Genomic DNA, 6,279 nt, shown 5'->3' with positions numbered 1-6,279 from the left:
TCAAGGGCGGGACCAGATGGAGATAATTGAATCATAGGGGTGGTTTCTCCAATGCTGTTCTGAGAGTGAGTTCTCCTGAGATCTGATGGTTTTATAAGGGGCTTCCCTCTTCGCTCAGCTCATTCTCTCTCCTGCTACCTTGTGAGGAGGTGCCTCCCACCATGACTGTTAAGTTTCCTGAGACCGCCCCAGCCATGCTGAACTGTGAGTCAATTAAACTTCTTTTCTTTATAAATTACCCAGTCTTGGGTATTTCTTCATAGCAGTGTGAGAGCAGATGAATACACCGACGCTGCCTGGGTTTCAGGGCCAGCCTTGAACCTTTCACAGTGGCCAGAGGATGGGATGGCAGAGGCCTAGGTTGCACACTTCATGCCTGAGTGTTGGGGACTATCTGACTCAAAACAGGTGCACAGAGGGCAGGAGAGAATGTTCTCAAAGGAAAATTAGAGTTTAGAATCAAAAGAAGGGGAAGATGGGTGTTTGGGAGGCAAATAGCAAGTGCTCTTCATAGGTTCACTAGAGCCGCGTTAATCCAAGTATTGTCCCTGGGCCAGCAGAAAGGGCACAGCTGGAGCTGATTGGATAGGTCCCATGAGCCTCAGGCCCCACCCAGGCTCAGTGAGTCTGCATCTTAAGAAGACCCCCTGGTGATCTGTGCAGATTCAAGTACGCTGCCCTTTTCCAAAGCATCTGCCACACTCAGGATGCTTGCACGGTCACGCTGCCACCATCCAACCCGCAGACCCCATTCCTGAGATTCACTGGGTGTTCCTATCATGTCCTCTATAGCAAGAGGATCTAGATCAGAATCAAGCCTTGGATCTAGTTCTCAAGTCTTTTTGGTCTCTTTCAGTTTAGAACAGTTAGTCAACTTTCCTTGACTTTCGTGACCCTGATACTTAATTTTGAAGACTGTCTCTCAATTTGGGCTTATCTGGTGTATTTTCATGATTAAGCTCAGATCACACACTTTGGGCAGGAGTGTCACAGAAGTGATGTTGTGTTCTGCCCAGTGAGGCACGTGATTTCAACTTGTCCCATACCAACAACGTTCACTTTGATCACTTGATTAAAGGGGTGTCTGCTAGGCTTCTCCACAGCCAAGTTACTATTTTCTCTCCCTTTATAATTAATAAGCATTTTGTAAGTGGGTACTTTGAAACTATGTAAACTTTCCATATATTCATTTTAAAATTTCGATCGATGTAAACTTGTGGTTTCCCATTGTATCCAGTGGATTACAACCCTTTACTATTGTGATTAATTCTGATGCTCAGCTTGTCCCTGATTTGGCCATTGGGAACCCCGTCGAGCTGGCTTCTGCATCCTTTTGACATGTCCTCATCATCCTTTAAGGGCTGAAACAACCAAGAGTTTCAGGCTTTTTTTTTTTTTTTTTTTTTTTTTTTTGGTTTTGTTTTTGAGGCAGTATCTCACTCCGTGGCACAGGTTGGAGTGCTATGGTGCAATCTCGGCTCACTGCAACCTCTGCCTCCCAGGTTCAAGTGATTGCCTTGCCTCAGCCTCCCAAGTAGTTGGGATTAACCACCACACCTGGCTAATTTTTGTATTTTTAGTAAAGACAGTGTTTCACCATATTGGCCAGACTGGTCTTGAACTCCTGACCTCAAGTGATCCACCTGCTTCGGCCTCCCAAAGTGTTGGGATTACAGGCATGAACCACGGCACCTGGCGTCACAGGTTCGTCTTGTATTTTCCTATCCCAGACCTGGAATCAGATGTTTCTCCAGAGAATCTCGGTTCCTCTTAGTGGAAAATGGTATTTAGAAGCCAAGGTTTTAGTGATAAGTAAGCTCATTGCTTTTGGAACATCTCTGCTCCCAGGCTGTCTCAGTGAACAGAGTTAGGGTGTGTGTGTGTGTGTACGTGCGTGCATACATACATACCTAACTACACATGAGTTTACTCTGATAAAACCCAATTCTAATCCAGCAACACAGAGCTGATCCTTGGTTCTTCCCTCTTCTCTAATTGTGAGAAACCTGGCTTCCATTACCCTTAGGTTATTTACTCATTTGATTAACCGCCCGCATGTAAGTAATCTCTTATCTACACTGCCACGCCTTCCCCTGTATAGACATCCTGCCTACCCTGCTCAGGCTCCAGCTCCCACATCCAGCTTTCCCTGAGTCTGCAGCTGTCTCCCTCACCCTCCCCTGGCCCACCACAGCTTCCCCCCACCTCCCTGTCACTATGGTCCCCTAATGGCGTTAGGCCTGAATGAAGAAGGGGAAGGATAAAGAGGACATTGGTATCGTTCCTTAACTCCCCCAGGTAATTCTAATGTGCAGTGATTGACAGCCACTAAGATACATCACCTGACTTTGTAAGTTTACTATTCAGTCTGCAAAGGGTTTTGGTAAATCAGTGGCTCTGTCTGCTGGGCTGCAGGGGAAAAGGGCAAAGTGCAAAGGCAAGAGAGATGGAGAAACTACAGCAGCTGCCATTTATTTGTGTTTTTTCTACAGCTGTGGTTCTCCACCCTGGTTGCCTATGCTGGAGCTTTAACAAGGCCAATGTGGACCCATTGCCCAGAGATTCTGATCCCATGGGTCTGTTTTGTTTAAAATGCTCTTCAAGGCATTGTGAGGCCAGGGAAACAAAGAACCAAGACTCAGCTGGGTGCGGTGGCTCATACCTGTAATCCCAGCAGTCTGGGAGGCCGAGGTAGGCAGATCACAAGGTCAGGAGATCAAGACCATCCTGGTCAACATGGCAAAACCCTCTCTCTACTAAAAATACAAAAATTAGCTGGGCGTGGTGGTGCGTGCTTGTAGTCCCAGCTACAGGCTGTTGAGGCAGGAGAATCGCTTGAATCCGGGAGGCGGAGTCTCTGCAGTGAGCTGAGATTGAGCCACTGCACTCCAGCCTGGCGACAGAGTAAGACTCTGTCTCAAAAAAAAAAAAAAAAAAAAAACCCAAGGCTCTCAAGGCATGCATGCTGTTTAGCGAGCCCTGCCCTGCATTGCAAAAGGGTAGAGATTTGTTTATTTGTCATTACTGAAAGCATGGCTTGCAAAGTTTTCCTGTTAAGTCAGATAGTAAATATTTGGGACTTTATGGGCCATATAGGCTCTGCTGCAATTACTTAACTCTGGTGTTAGTGTGAGAGCAGCTGTGGAGTATAGTAACGTACAGCTGGCGTGGATGTCTTCTAAGAAAATATTATTTACAAAAACGGGCATGTTGCTAGATTTGACCTGAGGCTGTAGTTTGCAGAGCCTTGGTAAAAGTTTTCAAATTTGCATTTTAAGCCCTCCAATTTCAAGTTATGGTATTGGTGGGGAATTTTAATTAAACAGAAAATAATAAATACTGGCTCAAATATTTCCTAATTAAAAAAAAAAAACTCTTGTTCCTATAAATAGTATATAAGATGTAATCTTGCCCTGGGTTAAACCAGTCTACAGAGGTAGATCTTGCATTTGCTTTTGTTTTTTTTCTACTTCTCTTCAATTCTTGTCTTCATCCCAAATTAAACAACTAGCAACAGAAATGTTTAAATCTATGTCAAATCCACGTGTTAACAGACCTGGGATGGGGGGGTTCCACATAGTGGCTTAGCACAGCATACAAACCACTTTCCTTTGGCCCAACTGGCCTTGGGGGTCTGGAGCACTAACCAGGCCCTGAGGAAGCGTGCAAGGGACTGGAATGCAGGGAAAGTGATGAAATATTTTGTTGGTTGGCCTTTGCTTGTATGCAAAATATATCCAATGCTCACACCTGAGAGACGACGTCCTTATTTGCAAATAGTCTGCACTAGATAATTCAGATTGCAAATCATCTGTCATTTACACTTGATAATGATTTGTTCTTGATTTAAAGTGGCCTGGGTACAGAGCAGCATCCCCTGTCTTTATCACATGAGCTCTGCCTGAGGCAGCTTCAGCAGGGTAGGCAGATGGAGCATAGCCCATTTTCTGCTGGTGCTCTAGGAAGAGCAGCACATGTGGTGTTAGCAGCTAATAATTAAAACAATAATGTCTAAGCAGTGGGTTGAGATTTTTAAACACATACCAACTCAAAACCACTTCTCTGCTTTCTATGTAATAGTGCTCACATCATTTGTATGATTGTCTTTTCTCTTTAAAATTGGAAATACTCGTTTCCCCCAAACTGCTAATAAGCTCTACTGACCCATGCTAAAAAAATAAAGCTCTTTCGGCCGGGCGCAGTGGCTCAGACCTGTAATCCCAGCACTTTGGGAGGCTGAAGCGGGTGGATCACTTGAGGTCAGGAGTTCAAGACCAGCCTGGGCAATATAGTGAAACCCCATCTCTATTCCAAATACAGAATTAGCCAGGCACAGTGGCAAGTGCCTGTAGTCCCAGCTACTCAGGAGGCTGAGGCAGCAGAATCACTGGAACCCGGGAGGTGGAAGTTGCAGTGAGCCAAAATCGTGCCATTGTACTCCAGCCTAGGCAACAGAGCAAGACTATCTCAAAAAAAAAAAAAAAAAACCAGACATGGTGGCTAATGCCTGTAACCCCAGCACTTTGGGAGGCCGAGGTGGGTGAATCACCTGAGGTCAGGAGTTCGAGACCAGCCTGGACAACAAGGTGAAACCCCATCTCTACTAAAACTACAAAATTAGCAAAGTCTGGTGGCACATGCCTGTAATCCCAGCTACTTGGGAGGCTGAGGCAGGAGAATCGCTTGAACTTGGGAGATGGAGGTTGCAGTGAGCTGAGATCACACCACTGTACTCCAGCCTGGGCAACAAGAGTGAAACTCCATCTCAAAACGAAAAGCTTTATTTTTGTTGATTCCATTATTCCACGATTGTACAGAAACCCTGCACTGTGCTTGGACTCAGCTTGCATTTGTCTGACTTTCACAGGCCTCCTCTTCCTGACAGTGAACTTGAAAATATTTTTATGTGGGCACTCGGGTGGTGAAGGACTCCTTGGGCCTCAACCCCCAGTGTCCTGACTCTGAGCTACCGAGTTGACTAGAAATCCTGTAAGAAGACCACCATGTGGGAGGAAGCCCTCCGAAGCACACAAATCATCCATCTCAGAAGGGACATGACTTGGAAAGCGGAAGGACATGGTGGTGTGCCCATTGATTGATTCATTCAGCGGTGCCTACCGGGTGCCCAACATGCCACGCTCTGCTAATTGGCAGGTCTGCAGAGTGCTGGAAGAGCTCACCTCCTCAGGGAGGAAACAGAAAAAAACAAGCAAATAATGGGAATGTTACAGTAAGTGCACATCCAGGCCTCGGTTGGTAAAGATGCTACTTTATGGTGGCTCACGCCTATAATCCCAGCACTTTGGGAGGCCGAGCGGGCAATCACCTGAGGTCGGGAGTTCGAGACCAACCTGACCAACATGGCAAAAACCTGTCTCTACCAAAAATACAAAAATTAGCCAGGCATGGCCGGGCGCGGTGGCTCAAGCCTGTAATCCCAGCACTTTGAGAGGCCGAGGCAGGCGGATCACGAGGTCAGGAGATCGAGACCATCCTGGCTAACAGTGAAACCCCGTCTCTACTAAAAAATACAAAAAAAACGAGCCGGGCGAGGTGGTGGGTGCCTGTAGTCCCAGCTACTTGGGAGGCTGAGACATGAGAATAGCTTGAACCCGGGAGGCGGAGGTTGCAGTGAGCTGAGATCGTGCCATTGCAACCTAGTCTGGGCAACAGAGCGACACTGTCTCAAAAAAAAACCAAAAACCAAACCAAAACAAAAAGAACAAGACGCGACTTTAGAGAACTCTCTGAGGATAGATCTCAACAGCCAACCATTGTCCAAACAACTGTGCAAGGGCAGGAAGACTGAAGCTGGTTGAATACTTTTGCTTTACCTGGACCTGATGTTTTGGGTTTTTTTTTTTTCCCTCCATGCAGACAAGAAAAAGATAAGTGCCTATCTTTGATTTGCTAATGCAGCTTCTTTATTTGTACTAAGGCTGCATAATGTGGGCTTTGTAAAGTCCGCGGGCCTGAAAGCAGGATACATTTCTAATGGAAACACTCCCATGCATGATTGTAAACAGCAAAGCGATAAATTACCGTGATTTTGTACTCCCTGCAGCTATTAGTTCAGCCCTCCTTCAGGAATGTTGCTTTCAGTTATAGAAATTCTATAAATATTGGTTCATCAGAAAGACAAATATTAAATGAAAATTATGCTCAAGGACATGAGAAAAAGTATGCAGAGTACACACATTGCAGACTTGAGACAAATTATCCCGAGAACAATCTGCAATACAAAGCTTGCTTAATAATTTACTGGAACTGGTAAACTCA

The sequence above is a fragment of the Rhinopithecus roxellana genome, chromosome 17 (genome assembly GCF_007565055.1).
Source record: "Rhinopithecus roxellana isolate Shanxi Qingling chromosome 17, ASM756505v1, whole genome shotgun sequence".
NCBI classification, from domain to species: domain Eukaryota; kingdom Metazoa; phylum Chordata; class Mammalia; order Primates; family Cercopithecidae; genus Rhinopithecus; species Rhinopithecus roxellana.
This window is presented reverse-complemented; position numbering follows the sequence as displayed.